Here is a 17,308-nt window from a genome sequence, read left to right on the forward strand (position 1 = left end):
GAGATGTTTTTGGATGTGTAATTAATCAGCTGATTCAATTTCTAAAACCAACTTGACAAAACTTCCCTTTAAAAGACAGCTTTTGTTTGGACTCCCCACAAAGCCTTTGCCATCTTCTCAAAATCCTCTCCAAAGTGCCAAGGTTTTCAGAAGATAGGTCAAAGGGTTGATCATGTTCTTTTTTCTACCCGGAATAGTTTTTGGAACTTTGGGAGTCTTAAGCTGGGAAGAAGTGCTAGCAATCAGTGAACCCAAGTGTTCCAGAAGTGGACCCTTTGACTGAAGGAGAGTAATTCAACCCATGAGATGAATCTCCACTAATCCTTTCCTTCAGGAGGTGGAGGAGAATCAGAACCCTGCTGGAGGTTGAGCCCTCGGGTACCGGGGCCGGTTGGACTTACGTGGGGTCTCTGATAGACGTCCGGGCACAGATCAAGGCAGGCGATGGTATTTTGGTCAGTCAGCGAAGATCAAACTGATTTCAGTCCGAAGAGTCAGAAGGATCGGAAATTGACAATCACCGATACCACTAATCCAATGAAGAACTTGGGAAGCACAGGAAAAATCAGGATTCTCAGGAAGCCAGGAACCACAGAAATATCTGAAATAAAAATAAACTCTGGATTTGCTGGAAAAATCGTTGCCAAGGCACTAGTGCAGTGCAGGGACTCTCCTTATATAGTCCCTGAATATTCTCTCCTTATATAGACTCTCCTTATTTAGTCCCTGAATACTCACTGAATAGGGCCTTGAGGAAAACTCTACTGGCCCTTTAAATTTAAAAGAAAACAACGCACGTGCCTAAAGATGACAGGAAGACCCAGAAATCCTGGCGAAGACAGCGGAGCCCTGACTGTCAGCCGTTCCAGTCGCGCATGCAGCAAGATCCCGGCAACGACCCGAACCTGGAGGCAAAAATGAAACCGGAGACTCCCACTCCTGTGTGCACCACGACAACCGCGGTGCGCGCAGGAACGGAAGTACTATGGCCAGGCCCATCATCGTGGTCAGGCCCAAGCCTCAACTACAACACCGTCGTGAAGGTAAGTGGGGTCGGACGCACAACACCGAGCCTTTGGCAGGTATTGGTCCTTTCATTCCAACAAAAGAGGTGCCCAATGAGTGTTTGAGGGCCCTATCTCCGGTTCCACAGATAGAGGCAGGAGTGTGTCGCAATTCTGTCTGAGTTGGGACTAAATTAGGACAGATCATACAAGGCAGTTATGCACTGGAATTTTCCTGACCCACTTCAGACATTTTAATGGTTTCCCCCTGTCATTCTGTGAGAAAAAGGAAAACCATGCGTGATACTAGAAAGGTTTCTTATTTTAAAGGCAGTATTACCAGTCCCAAAGACTGAGTCGGGGTTAGGTCTGTATCCAATTTATTTTGTAGTTCCCAAAAAAGTATTTTTTTCCATCCCTTTCTAGATCTAAAGTAATTTGTCAACAAATGATTTCAAGATGGAAACATTTGAAATCTGTAACTATGGCAATGTAAATGGGAGAATTCCTGATATCCTTGAATTTTAGAATGCTTTTCTTCACATTTCTATAAAAAAGGATCATAGTTTTTGTTTTGCAATACTGAGCTGATATTTTCATTTTCAGGCCCTGTTTTTTTTTTTTTGTTTGCCACTACTCCAAGAACCTTTGCAAAGGTGGTGATGGTTGTAGCAGCAGCATTGTGCAACAAAGGGATTTTTGGAACATCCTTTTCTGGATGATTGGTTAATAAGGCAAAGTCTAGCAGAAAGTATGCTGGCCATCCAGACAGTTCAGTTTTTATAAGAATTAGATATTCACTTTCTCATAGTCTACAACCATCTTGCACTTTGGAATATCTTGGGGAACAGTTCATTTTGAAAATAGGCTATATGCGGCTAACAGAACAAAGAATTCAGAAGCTGGGCCAGCAGATCCTAGTGCTGTTATCCTCTAGGAGTCCAACTGTGGGGTTTCTTTTTCCCTCGCTTTCTTGGCTCCATGATGGTTTTTGACTTAGTGCAATGGGTAAGGGCACATCTGAGGCCCCTCCAAAAAGCTTTGCTCTCCAGATGAAATCCTTAATCTCAGAATTAATTCCACGAGACTACCAATACCAATACCAAAATCCATCAGGACAAGTTTGTAGTGATGGGTAGATTTCAGGAACTTGGAATTAGGAATAGACCTACAGTCCCTTGCCTAAGTAACTGTGATGACGGATGCCAATCTAAAGGGCTGGAGAGCTCACTGTAATTCAGGAGTCTCTGGAGGTAAGAGTGATTAGTTTGTCTCTTCTGCAGTTTGTGCCTCTACTAAGAGGTCACGCAGTTGGGATAATGTCTGACAACAGCATGGCGGTAACATACATTCCCTGTACGTACCAGGATCAGTCCAGACTGTGGGTTATGTCCCCCGTCCAGCAGATGGCGTCAGAGCAAACTTCGGAGGGTGCTGGCATATAAGCTGGTGCACCCTCCCCAGATCCTCAGTATCTCTCTGACTCCAGCAGATGTGAGTAGGGGAACCTGGTGCTTCCCCTGTCAGGTGGATCTTCTCCACATATTCTTTTCTCAGGTTGGATCAAGCAGTCTCTGTGTTAGTTAAAAAAAAAAAAAAAGTGAGATCAGTTCTGTGGTCTTTTGCTTGGCTCCTCGGAGCCCCTGTCCCTTGCCAGCAGGGCTGTCTTTTCAGTCTTCTCTCTCATAAGAACATAAGAAAATGCCATACTGGGTCAGACCAAGGGTCCATCAAGCCCAGCATCCTGTTTCCAACAGTGGCCAATCCAGGCCATAAGAACCTGGCAAGTACCCAAAAACTAAGTCTATTCCATGTAACCATTGCTAATGGCAGTGGCTCCTCCCTCCTGTCTTTCCCAGTGGTAAGTCCTCTCATTTTGGTCCTTATTGTGTTGGATCTTTTTCTCAGTACAGGATTTTCTTCTCTCTCTGAGGAAGCAGGGGGTGGATGCTGGTGGGGCCAGCCCCACCCCCCCCCCCCCTCCTCGCCGTGGTTTAGTTTCCCCCCCTCGGCCCCGCGATGTTACATTCCCCGGGGCCGACGCTGCAGGGAGGTGACATTCCCCTGCGGCTCTCGGCGGGGGGGGCTCCAGAGTTGAGCGGTGCGCCGCGCCCGCTCCTCCCGCGGTGTTTCCCAGCTCCTGTTTTTTTCCTGCGCTGGTGATTCCTCCCTCGGGCCCGCGTCATGCAGCGTCCCTGATGCTCCTCCTGCAGCGGCCTGGGGTCGGGAGGGGCTCTGCAGCAGGTGTCTCCCTGGTGGGGAGAGTAGCCCCGCGCCCCAGTCAACTTCCCCGCCGCGCTCGGAGTGCCGTGGGCCTCGTGAGACAGCCCCGCCCCCTCCGGCGGGAGCGACGGCCATCTTGGAGCAGGAAGACAGCACTTTTTCTGATACAGGAGCGCAGGAGGATTTCTCACACCCGTCGCCGCTGATTCGGGACCAGGGTCCACCACTATCCAACTCTGAGCACCCCCCCCCCCCCAGTGCCCTCCGCGGTTTCGGCTGAGTTTGTGGTGCTCATGCACAAGGCCTACTTACAGAGTATGCAGCAGCCGGGGGGGTCCAGCTTCGGACCCACCTCCCTCTAAGGTCCCCCAGCTGGCGGACGCAGCGGTCGCAGTTCCTGGGACCGTGGAGGGGGGCCCCAGGGTGCACCTGGCTCTTCCCCTGGGGGGGGACACCATTGCTGGACCCAGGGGGAGACCCAGCATCGCTGGCGGATGATGACACGATCCTGCCATCTCATCTGGACTGCGACGATCCGCGTGTCCTCCGGATTTTTCGTAAGGAGGAGCTGGTGAACCTCATCCCGAATGTCCTTCAGGAGTTAGACCTCGATCCACCCATCAAACCGCCAGGGCCTCCGGCTCCCATCATCGCCTCTTCCAGGAAAAAGGGGGACCCGGTACTGGCGGGCCTGCATCCCCTGGCTCGGACTTTTCCAATCCATGATTCCTTTCTGCAGCTTCTGGTGAGAGAGTGGGACACCCCGGAGGCCTCCCTCCGGGTCAACAGGGCAATGGACAAGATCTACCCGCTCCCAGGAGACTTTCTGGATCTCCTCAAGGTGCCCAAGGTGGACTCGGCGGTCTCCGCGGTCACGAAACGGACTATGATACCGGTGACAGGGGGCACGGCTCTCCGTGACCTCCAGGACAGGAAGCTTAGGTCTTGGCGCGGACTCCCAGCGCCAAGACCTCAAGAAGGTCTTTGAGGTCTTGGCGCTGGGAGTCCGCGCAGCCATCTGCGGTTCACCCACCCAGAGGGCTGGTCTCCGGTGGGTGCAGCAGCTTCTCACCTCTCAGCAATTGCCACCGGATGAGGCGGCCCAAGCGGATCGGCTGGAAGCAGTCATGGCTTATGGGGCTGACGCCCTTCACGACCTGCTGCGCGTCTTAGCAAGGACCATGGTGTCTTCGGTCTCTGCCAGACGCCTCCTATGGCTCCGCAACTGGGCGGCAGACTCCTCTTCCAAATCAAGTCTGGGCGCCCTCCCTTTCAAGGGCAGGTTTCTATTCGGCGAAAATCTGGACCAGATCATCAAATTGCTGGGGGAAAATGCAGTACACCGGCTGCCCGAGAACCGCCAGTGGTCATATCGCCCGTCTTCTTCCTCCAGGAATCGTTCCCGCACCCAACGTCGATTATAGGGGTGCCAGGCAGCAGGGACCCAGGACACCCTCTTCCAGGTCTCAGTCGTGGCCCCGGCCTTTTTGTGGCTGCAGATCTCCTAGGGATGCCTTGATGCAGGGATCCTCTGGCAAGCCTCCCCAATGATGCCAGGCCAGCCCACTCCTCGCTACCCCGGATTGGGGGTCGCATCTCTCTTTTCGACGAGTGGGTCAACATCACGGATCAGTGGGTCCTGGACATCCTAAGGCACGGTTATGCATTGGAGTTTGTATGCCTCCCAAGAGACAGGTTCATCTTCTCGCCCTGCGGTTCAAGTCCCAAGTGCCTGGGGGTGCAGCAGACTCTAGACAGACTTCTGGACCTCGGAGCCATATCACCCGTCCCCTCCGGAGAGGTGGGCTCGGGACACTATTCAGTTTACTTCGTGGTACCCAGGAAGGACAGCACGTTTCGTCCCATCCTAGACCTCAAGGAAGTAAACAAGGTACTCCGGATATCCCGCTTTCGCATGGAGACCCTTCGCTCAGTCATTGCGGCGGTTCACCAGGGAGAGTTCCTCGCCTCTCTGGATCTGACAGAGGCCTATCTGCACATTCCGATCCTGGCGGCTCAGCGGAAGTTCCTTCGTTTCAAGATCTTGAGCCAACACTTCCAATTCCAGGCCCTTCCTTTCGGCCTGGCGACCGCCCCCAGAACTTTCACCAAGGTCATGTTGGTAGTGTCGGCTGCGTTAAGGCGAGAGGGGAGCCTGGTCCACCCTTACCTGGACAACTGGCTCATCCAGGCGAAGACCTTCTCATAGGGGCAGGCGACAGAGTGGTTCGCCTCCTTCAGTCTCTCGGCTGGGTGGTAAATTTCAGCAAGAGCAGCCTCCGACCCTCCCAGTGCCTGGACTTCCTGGGAGCCCGCTTCGATACAGCTCAGGGCAAAGTCTTCCTGCATCCAGACAAAGCCCAAGCCCTCCGGGAACAGATCCGTCATTTTGCGTCTCTTCCGGAACCCACGGCCTGGGATTATCTACAGATCCTGGGATCCATGGCCTTTGCAATAGATCTGGTACCATGGGCGTTTGCGCATCTGAGGCCCCTGCAGGCGGTACTGCTCTCGCGGTGGAAACCCGTGTCACGGGATTACCAGGTTGTTCTTCCTCTCCCCCCGACCGCCAGGAACAGCTTGCGGTGGTGGCTAGATCCACGGAACCTGGCTCAAGGCTGCCCTCTTGAGACTCCGGATTGGGTGGTGGTCACCACCGATGCCAGTCTGACTGGCTGGGGAGCAGTTTGTCAACAGAGCTCTGTGCAGGGACCGTGGACAAAGGAACAAGCAACCTGGCCGATCAATCGCTTGGAGACCAGAGCGGTGCGTCTGGCACTTGTCCATTTTCTTCCTCTGTTAAGAAACCGGGCAGTACGAGTCATGTCGGACAACGCGACCACCGTGGCCTACGTCAACCATCAGGGCGGCACCAGAAGCCGTCAGGTGGCCCTCGAAGCCGCCCGTCTGATGGCTTGGGCGGAGCGCTTCCTCGAACGTCTAGCTGCCTCGCACATCGCCGGGGTGGACAATATCCAAGCGGACTACTTGAGTCTGCAGACTCTGGACCCCGGAGAATGGGCCCTCTCCGACGAGGCGATGCTACTCATCACCCGGCGCTGGGGAACGCCCTCGATGGATCTCATGGCAACTCTGTCCAACGCCAAGGCCCCTCGGTTCTTCAGCCGAAGGAGGGAACACAGTGCAGAAGGGGTGGACGTCCTGGTGCTTCCCTGGCCATCCCGGCTTCTCCTCTATGTCTTTCCTCCGTGGCCTCTGGTGGGCAAGGTTCTAAGGAGAATAGAAACCCATCACGGGACAGTCATCCTAGTGGCCCTGGAGTGGCCGCGCCGCCGTGGTTTGCAGACCTGCTCAACATCTCGGTGGACGGTCCCCTACGGCTCTCTCATCTGCCTCGGCTTCATCAGGGTCTGGTATTTTCTGACCAGGCAGAACACTTCTGTCTTGCGGCCTGGCTTTTGAAAGGCGGAGACTCCTGAGCAAGGGCTAGGCTGTCCCAGTTGTAGACACCCTCCTCAAGGTACGTAAGGCCTCGACATTGGTCGCTTATGTGCGGGTCTGGAAGGTGTTCGAGGTCTGGTGCTCTGAACACGGTTCCTATGCGTCCACAGCTTCAGTCCCTCAGATCCTGGCTTTTCTCCAGGACGGCCTTGAGAAGGGACTCGCCTACAATTCCCTGCGGGTGCAGGTCTCCGCTCTGGCCTTGTTTGCTTGTACCGCGGGACGGTCGGACTTCTCGCCTCATCCGAACATTACAAGGTTTCTCAAGGGGGTTAAACACTTGTGGCCTCCGGTGCAGAATCCTTATCCCTCCTGGAATCTCAACCTGATCCTTCGGGTTCTCTCAGGGCCCCCCTTCGAACCTCTGCGCCAGGCCTCACTCAAGGACCTCACCCTAAAAGCGGTCTTTTTGGTGGCCATAGGCTCGGTGCGTCTCATCTCTGAGCTCCAGGCTCTCTCGTGCAGGGAGCCCTTCCTGCTTTCCCTGACTCGGGGGTCTCGTTGCAGAAGGTTCCTTCGTTCCTACCCAAGGTAGTCTCAGCGCTCCACTTGAACAAGACGGTGGAGCTCCCGTCCTTCCCGGCAGACGCCCCCAGGTCTCTCCGGCGTCTGGATGTAAAGCGCACCCTACTCCATTACCTGGAGGTGACCAACGACTTCCGGGTCTTCAACCATCTCTTTGTCTTCTGGTCCGGGAACAGAAAAGGCCATCAGGCTTCGAAGACCACGATAGCGAGATGGCTCAAGGAGGCAGTGGTATCTGCGTATATCGGTGCCGGTTGGGATCCCCCGGCAGGTGTCAAGGCTACGCGCCCAGGCCACGTCCTGGGCGGAATCTCAGTATGTCTCATCTCAGGAAATTTGTCGGGCAGCGACTTGGAAATCCCTGCACACGTTCTCCAGACATTATCGGCTTCACTTGCCGGTCTCCGACTCAGGCTCTTTTGGTGACAGGGTAATTCGAGCAGGGTTCTCAGGGACCCACCCGGTTTAGGGAAGCTTTGGTACATCCCACCGTCTGGACTGATCCTGGTACGTATAGGGAAAAGAAAATTATTCCTTACCTGCTAATTTTCGTTCCTGTAGTACCAAGGATCAGTCCAGATGCCCACTCTGGTTTTGTTGGGACTTTGGGGCACCCCTGCTCGTGTGGTCTGTCCTGTCCGACTGATCTGTCTGTTGTCCTGTTTTGTCTGCCCCCCTGTTCTGGTTTTTCCTGTCTGTTCGACGGTTCTCTTTGCAAGTTGCACTGTTAGATTTCTGTAGTTTAAGTTTTGATATGCTTGATCCATCCTTCTCAGTCTTGGCTTTGATATTCTCGATACTGAGGATCTGGGGAGGGTGCACCAGCTTATATGCCAGCACCCTCCGAAGTTTGCTCTGACTCCATCTGCTGGATGGGGGACATAACCCACCGTCTGGACTGATCCTTGGTACTACAGGAACGAAAATTAGCAGGTAAGGAATAATTTTCTTTTTCTCACAGGACAAGCAGGATGGTAGTCCTCACATATGGGTGACATCAGGATGGAGCCCAATCACGGAAAACTTCTGTCAAAGTTTCCAGAACTTTGACTGGCCCCTACTGGGCATGCCCAGCATGGCACTAACCCTGCAGCCAGCAGGGGTCCCCCTTCAGTCTTCTTTTTTCCGCGCAGCAGTAGCCTCGCGGTTTAGGAGCTCTGAAGAGATTCCTGACAGGAATATTCCTCATGGAGTTAATTAAAATTAAATGGGTCCCTCCTCTAACTTTACCCAGGCCGCGTTACTCTGGTAAGTTTTTCACCGAGTTTCATCAATTACCGTCGAGTTTGGCCCTCGGGGCCTACTGGCCGTTGACCGTACCGCAGCTCGATTTTTTTCTATGGCCATGGCGTTGGATTTTCGTCGGTGCCCAGACTGTACTCGCACCATGTCTATCACAGACCCTCATGGAGTCTGTGTAATGTGTTTAGGCCGTGAGCATGATGTCCTGACTTGCACCAAATGTGCCCTTATGACACCGAAAGGTCGCAAAGCCAGAATGGAGAAGATGGGACTCCTTTTCCGTGCTCACACCCCAACGCCGTCCATGTCATCGGCACCATCGGCATCACACCACCATCGACACTTTCTTGGCCATCGACTCCCGTTTCTCCCCCTCAAGACCAAGGGGATCGCAGGGAGAAACATCGTCATCGTAAGTTTCGGACCGTCGAGGGAGCGAATCCATCAACCTCGCCACGTCCGAGCCACCACCAAAGAAGCCCCGTCCAGAATGGCACGACCACTCCGACCGGGACATCGAGGCCACCTTCACCCAATCGGGGTTTGGGAGTCGCGATTCCACCTGTAAAGTTGGTCCCTCCGACTGTGCCTCAGCCTCCCTCTTCCATCACGGAGCCGGGACTGATTGCCCCAGGTCTCCGGGAAGAATTGGACCGGCTGGTCCAGGAGGCCATCGATAAAGTGATGCAACAACTCCAGCTTCCTCCGTCACCTGCACCGAGAGTGGAACTGGTCATCGACCCGATTCCAGCTGCGCTGACATCGCTGCTATCCCGGATGGAGGCGCTCATGACTGCCCTTCTACCGGTGATTCCCGGGTCTCTGATGCCTCCGGTATGCTCCGCAATGACAGCTTCATCGGGAGGAGAAACACCGTTCCTCATTCTTCCTTCGGGAATATTGCCTCAGCCATCGATGCCATGTCGTCCCTCGCCACAGACTCATTCATCGGGCGCGATACGCACATGGGTGCCATCGATGCCGGCACCGATGCCCCCCAGGGCGTACACACTGCCCCCGGCGATTCCTTCGATTTTATCGGTGCCTCAGCTGGGTCCTTCGTGTATCCAACCCCCTTCTCGTCCTACAGGTCAGCCTACTGATCCTTATGACAGCTGGGGTGATGATACTTCCACAGACACCGATGATTTACCTTCACCTCCCTCTCCTACTGAAAGCAGGAAGCGTTCTCCTCCAGAGGACCTCTCTTTCATTAATTTTGTGAAGGAAATGTCGGAATTGGTCCCTTTTCAACTTCAGACGGAGCAAGATGATAGGCACCAGATGATGGAGCTTCTCCAATTCCTGGATGCCCCTAAAGTGATCACCTCTATTCCCATTCATCAAGTTCTTCTTGACCTCCTCAAAAAGAACTGGGAAAATCCTGGATCAATTGCTCCAGTACACAGAAAGGCTGACACTACTTATCTCGTACAGTCAGCCCCTGGCTTTCAGAAATCCCAGCTTGACCACCACTCAGTTGTGGTGGAATCAGCTCAAAAGAAAGCAAAAAGGACAAAGCCACACTCCTCTATCCCTCCTGTCAAGGAACACAAATTCCTAGACAATATTGGTCGACGAGTGTTCCAAGGGGCCATGCTTATATCCAGAATTGCTTCTTACCAGCTGTACATGACCCAATACAACAGGGTCATTTTCAAGCAAATACAGGACTTCTCAGAAACCCTGCTAGACCAATTCCAAGAACATCTTCAGACCCTTGTCAACAAAGGGTTTGAGGCAGGGAAGCATGAGATAAAAACAGCTTACAATATCTTCGACACCTCCACTAGAGTGTCTGCAGCTGCCATTTTGGCAAGATGTTGGGCCTGGCTTAAGTCTTCTGACCATCGCCCAGAAGTACAAGACAGGCTGTCTGACCTGCCCTGTATAGGAGATAATGTATTTGGTGAACAGATTCAGCAAATAGTGGCTGAGTTAAAGGACCATCATGAGACCCTCAAACAGCTCTCATCGATACCTTCTGACTTCCCTTCTAGACAAACCTTCAAAAAGGACTCTTAAGTCATTCTTCTGCCCAAGGAAGTACTATCCCCCACCGACAAGATCCCAAGTTAAGAGGCCTTATCAAAAATCTCAGCCTCGCCAGCCCCGGAAGCAAAAGCCACAAGCAGCTCCCCAGCCGGGGCCTGCTTCAGGTTTTTGACTTTCACTCGGAGAGCAGCAGCCTGATCCCTCTGCCAGGCATTCCAGTAGGAGGTCGATTATGCCACGTTCATGGAATGTGGCAATCAATCACAACTGACCAATGGGTGCTAGCAATCATTGCTCAGGGTTACCACCTGAACTTTCTTGTTCTTCCACCGGACTCCCCACCTCTACAAGCATGGAGAGTAACTGACCACTCTCTCCTTCTGGAGCAGAAAGTTTCACTTCTTCTCCAGTTAAGAGCAATAGAACCCATTCCTCTTTCACAACAAGGTCTAGGGTTCTATTCCCGGTACTTTTTGATCCCGAAAAAATCCGGGGGACTTCGTCCAATTCTGGACCTATGTGCCCTCAACAAGTACCTCCAGCGGGAAAAGTTCAAGATGGTAACCTTGGGCTCTCTTCTACCTTTTCTACAAAGAGGAGACTGGCTCTGCTCTCTGGACCTCCAGGACTCATATGCCCACATTGCGATAGCTCCAGCTCATCGCAAGTACCTCCGGTTTTTAGTAGGCCCAAGGCACTATCAATACCGGGTGCTTCCATTTGGCCTAGAATCAGCACCACCAGTCTTTACCAAATGTCTCGTAGTTGCCGCAGCCTTTCTCAGGAAAGAAGGTGTTCATGTCTACCCCTATTTGGACGACTGGTTAATCAGGGCCCCAACCCAGCAAGCTGCTCGATCGTCCCTGAATTTGACCCTATACACTCTAATTTCTCTAGGATTTCTCGTGAAATATGAGAAATCCTATTTATTCCCATCTCGAACCTTGTCCTTCATTGGGGCAGACTTGGACACCTTACAGGCAAAAGCCTTTCTACCTCGACAACGAGTACAAACCCTCGTGTCACTCGCTCACCAGTTGCAGTCTCAGCATACAGCAACAGCTCGGCAATTCCTTGTCTTTCTCGGACACATGGCGTCCTCAGTCCATCTTACACCGATGGCCCGCCTGGCTATGAGAGTCATGCATTGGACTCTGAGGTCACAATGGCTTCAAGCATCTCATCCTTTGTCAACCATTGTCCATGTCACCGATGCACTCCATCTGGCTCTTTGCCTGGTGGAAAGATCAGAATAATCTCCTCCAGGGACTGCCCTTTCAAGTGCCAGATCCTCAACTCATTCTCACACCGATGCTTCCAACCTTGGCTGGGGAGCTCATGTGAATGATCTACAGACACAAGGATCTTGGTCTCCAGAGGAAGCCAAACACCAAATAAATTTCCTGGAGCTTCGAGCAATGCGATATGCTCTCAGAGCTTTTCAGGATTGCCTATCAAATCACGTCATCCTGATTCAGACGGACAATCAGGTGGCCATGTGATACATCAACAAACAGGGAGGCACAGGCTCCTTCCTTCTGTGGCAGGAAGCTGCGCAGATTTGGGCGGAAGCTCTCTCCCGCTCCATGTACCTCAGGGCCACCTACTTGCCAGGAGTGCACAATGTCTTGGCAGACAAACTGAGTCGTCTCTTCCAACCGCACGAGTGGTCGCTCAATCCCTTGGTAGCGACCTCTCTCTTTCAGCAATAGGGTTATCCCCAAATAGACCTCTTTGCGTCCCCTCAGAACCACAAAGTAAACAATTACTGCTCCTCATTTGGAGTGAGCGCTCTCAGCCCTGAAATGTGTTCTCCTTCTCGTGGACAATCGGTCTGCTTTATGCATTCCCTCCACTTCCTCTTCTCTCGAAGACTCTCATGAAGCTCTGTCAGGACAAGGGAACCATGATCCTTATAGCACCTCACTGGCCACGCCAAGTGTGGTTTCCCATACTCCAGGATCTCTTCATCCGCAGGCACATCCCTTGGGAATGGACCCGCTTCTGATCACTCAGAACGACGGATGTCTACGCCATCCCAATCTTCAGGCCTTGTCCCTGACGGCATGGATGTTGAAAGGTTAATCCTTCAGCCACTTAACCTTTCAGATTCGGTTTCTCGTGTCCTGATTGCTTCACGGAAGCCTTCCACAAGAAAGTCTTATTCCTATAAATGGAAAAGGTATACATCATGGTGTTCTTCACAGTCCCTTGATCCCTTTTCCTGTCCAATCCAAAGATTTTTGGACTATCTCTGGCATTTATCGGAATCAGGTCTAAAGACCTCTTCAATCAGAATGCATGTCAGTGCGGTAGCCGCCTTCCATAACGGTGTCGGGGATGTCCCTATATCGGTACAACCCCTCGTAACACATTTTCTTAAAGGCTTGCTCCATATCAAGCCACCTTTGCGTCCTCCAGCCCCTTCTTGGGACCTTAATCTGGTTCTCGGTTGGCTCATGAAACCTCCATTCGAGCCTCTTCTCTCCTGTGACCTAAAATATCTCACATGGAAAGTGATTTTCCTTTTAGTTATCACTTCAGCTCGCAGGGTTAGTGAGTTACAGGCCCTAGTTACCTATCCACCTTACACTAAACTCCTGCAGGACCGGCGGTACTCCGCACTCACCCTAAGTTCTTACCTAAGGTAGTTTCGGAGTTTCACATTAATCAATCTATCATACTACCTATCTTCTTCCCCAGGCCCCACTCCAACCCAGGGGAACAGGCTCTGCATACCCTCGACTGTAAACGGGCTCTAGCGTTCTACCTAGACCGTACAGTTGCCCACAGGAAGAGCACTCAGTTATTCGTCTCTTTCCATCCCAACAAATTAGGGCAACCTGTGGGTAAGCAGACTCTCTCCTCCTGGTTGGCAGACTGCATATCTTTTTGCTATCAGCAAGCGGGCATTCCTTTCCAAGACCGTGTTAAAGCACACTCTGTGAGGGCCATGGCGACTTCAGTAGCACACCTTCGATCGGTGCCGCTTCCTGACATTTGCAGGGCTGCCACCTGGAGCTCACTCCACACTTTTGCAGCCCACTATTGCTTGGACAAAGCCGGAAGACAGGATTCCATCTTCGGCCAATCTGTCCTCCGTAACCTATTTCCAACGTGATGTACCAACCCCCTTCCGCCTGCCCGGTGGGGTTCAGGATGCCCTCTACCAAATTCCACCCCAGTTGTTGTGCCTGTTGCACGCCATTGAGTACATTTGGTGCATGTTCAGACATCCTCAGCTCGGTACTCACCCATATGTGAGGACTACCATCCTGCTTGTCCTGTGAGAAAGCAAATGTTGCTTACCTGTAACAGGTGTTCTCACAGGACAGCAGGATGTTAGTCCTCACAAAACCCGCCCGCCGCCCTGCGCTGTTGGGTTTGTTTTTTTATTTTATTTTTTGGCACTGCCTGTAGCTTTCAAAACAAGACTGAAGGGGGGACCCCTGCTGGCTTCAGGGTTAGTGCCATGCTGGGCATGCCCAGTAGGGGCCAGTCAAAGTTCTGGAAACTTTGACAGAAGTTTTCCGTGATTGGGCTCCATCCTGATGATGTCACCCATATGTGAAGACTAACATCCTGCTGTCCTGTGAGAACACCTGTTACAGGTAAGCAACATTTGCTAAATCATCAAGGAGGACCAGAAGTCCTCAAATATCAATAGAAATAGATTTGCTACTCATTTGGGCAGAAAAGAACTTGAAAGTCATAACGGCATCACACACAGCAAGTGTGGAAAATATTCGTGGATTATTTCACAATGTGGTCGACCCCAGGGAATGGTCTTTGTCTCAAGTGGCATTTGATCAAATTGTAACCAATGGGGAAATCTGATGGGTCTCATGGCAACAAAAATGCAAAGGTAAGAAATAGTTCAGCCAGAAGAAGGACAATCAAATCATCTGGAATTAATGCTTTGGTCCAGTGTTGTCTGACAGAAGCAGTCCTTTATGCATTTCCTTCCTGGTCCCTGGTAGGGGAGAGTACTACAGAGAATTTCAGAACATCTAGGTCTGGTGATTCTAGTACCTCTGGTCTGGCTGTGACACTCTTGGAATGTTAATTGAGTTTGATTGTTAAACGGTAGGCCATTGAGACTTCCTTCCTGCAAAGAACTAGATACCCCAAGGTTTGACTCTACACAAAAATCTGGATTGGTTTTATCTTATAGCTTGGCCCTTGAAAAGGTTCATCTGATTAACAAGGGTTATTCTCAATGTATATTTTATTATACATCACCTAGAGTCTTGTATGCCTGGCGATTTAAGAAATTTTAATAAACTGTAACTCTTTAAAGACTAGAAAGTCTTTTGAAAATTGGGGTGCTGGAAGACAGTATACACATAGCAAAACTTTGGTGCCAGTTATTCAGAATTTTCTTTTTTTTAAATAGACTTTCCAAGGGTTTGACTCAATTTTTTGAAAGTACAGATTACTACAGAAGGGCGTATATTGGGTAGACCCGTCTTCTCATCCCAATGTGTATCATTTTTAAGGGGCATCAAAACACATTAGGCCACCACTAAGGGTTCCCATACCACCTTGGGACTTGAATTTGGTGGTGTCCTTTTTACCGGGGTCACAATTTGTACCTATGAAGGATATTTCTCTAAAGCTGCTTACATTGAAAGTGGTTTTTCTAGTGGCTATTTGTTCAGGGTGAAGAATTTCAGAGTTACAAGTGCTTTCTTGCAGAGAATCCTTTTTATTGATTACAAAAAGTATGGTCAAGATTTGTATGGTTCCTTCTTTTCGGCCTTTCATTTGAATCATTGCCCTCATTTAGCAAACATGAAGATTTAGCTGAATACAGGTTGCTTCATGCCTTGGATGCAAGAAGAGTTTTGTGTTGTTTTTTAAAATAACTGTCACTAATGCTTTCAGGAAGTCTGATCATCTTTTTGTACTCTACAGTGGGGATTGGTGAGGCAGCAACCAAGGCTACCATTGCATGTTGGATTAAGGATGCTATTACAGAAGCTTGTGTGAACTCTAGGAAGTCACTACTTACACAAGTCAGAGCACATTCTACAAGAGTGCAGACTACTTTAGAGACAGGGCTGCAATGAATTTCTCCTCTATTTGTAGGGCAGCAACTCTGTTGTCTTTGAATTCTTTTTCTAAGCATTATCGTTTGGATGTGGTGGAACCTCCACAGTGTTGAGAGTAGGTTTAGAAGTATCACATCCTATTCAGGAGTAGCTTTATTATATCACATTCATTTGGACTGATCTGACTGGATGTAGAGGAAGATGAAATGTAGTTCTACCTTTGGACTTGAGGAAAGAAAATTTATAAGGTAGAACTAAATTTCATCTTCCTTTCACATCCAGTCAGACCAGTCCAGAACCCTCCATTTGCTACCAAACTTGCAGAACTATCAATCGAAATCTGAGATTAGTTGATATCTGCGGTATTTTTCTTCAAAGCAGGTGAGTATTTTATTGTATATTAGTTTTCTTTCTACTTCCTGTTGAGTAATCTAGTTTGATTAATGGGAGAACTGGCCCTGTACCTCTGCTAAAAGAAATATAGTCCACAGTAAATTTGATAACTGTGTCACAAGTACTTATACAAATATAAAATTAAGACAGCAAACAGAGTATATGCAAGAGTTACATGAATTGCCCATACAGATATGGGCAATTCCAGTCCTTAAGGGCCATCAACCAATTGGGTTTTCAGAATATCCCTAATGAATATGCATGAAACATTTGCATACAGTGTGAGGCAATGTGGGTGCAAAAATGTCTCATGCATATTCATTAAGGTTATCCTGAAAACCTGACTAATTGGTGACCAAGGACCGGAATTACCCATCCCCTGCTCTAATAGCAATGCAGTAGATTATACAGCTATCTCTTTTTTTGAATTCATCCACCTTAAGTGGCTTTTAAGTGTTATGATGAATGTTCTAAGTCCTATGAATAATATGAGAAAACAATGAGTTGGAAAATGTATTGGCAATGTTATAGTTTTATTTATTTATTTGTGTTTTTCTATACCGGCATTCACGGAAGTTCGTATCATGTCGGTTTACATAGAACAAGGGGTGAGCAATACATTATAACGTACATAACTATAACAAGAGAGTATACATTACAAATTATAACAAGTGCACAGAAAAAGAAGTTACAATAAGGGATGTATAAGGGATGATTCTAACTGGGAGTAGAAGAAGAAGATGATATAAGTTTAAGTTGAAGAAATATAATGCAAGTTTTTTTAAAATTAACTTGGCTTTTAAAACATTAAGGATAAAATGTGTATGTTTTGTTTTCATTTCTGACATAGCTTTACAAAGCTACTCTTAACCCAACCCCATTCATGTTAAGTAAATTGGTATAGGGGGTTGCTGTACTGATACTTGCTGGGAGCACACTCATTCAGGTGAAATGTGAGCATGGATTTTGAGGAAGGAAAATTATAATAAAAATAGGAACATGGCCATAAAATAACTTTAAACACTTTACAGCAGTGAGAGATCATTATACTGTATGCAGAAATGAGCAAAAATATACCTGAAAGAATTGCTGTGAAAAATTCCTCATCTGTCTGCAGAAAATCCCAATGCTGAAAAATTTCCACTTTTGGCTGCACTATAGTTGACTTGATTGTATTGAAATGATGCCTTAAAATACAGTGTAATAATGACTGAAGTATTTTGTTCACTTAATATGTTGGAATTCTTGATCCCTAAATTAGGTTACACAACCATGCTTGGCAGTGAATAGTCAAATTCTTCTAAAGCTTTCTGGAAAGCCCATGTGATAGTTCTGTGCTGCTACAGCCCTTCAGCTGCCCTCAATTAACTTTTGAGGCCAAAACCATAGTACATGGTTGTTTTGAAGCCC

This window comes from Rhinatrema bivittatum, chromosome 1, assembly GCF_901001135.1.
Source record: "Rhinatrema bivittatum chromosome 1, aRhiBiv1.1, whole genome shotgun sequence".
Lineage (NCBI taxonomy): Eukaryota > Metazoa > Chordata > Amphibia > Gymnophiona > Rhinatrematidae > Rhinatrema > Rhinatrema bivittatum.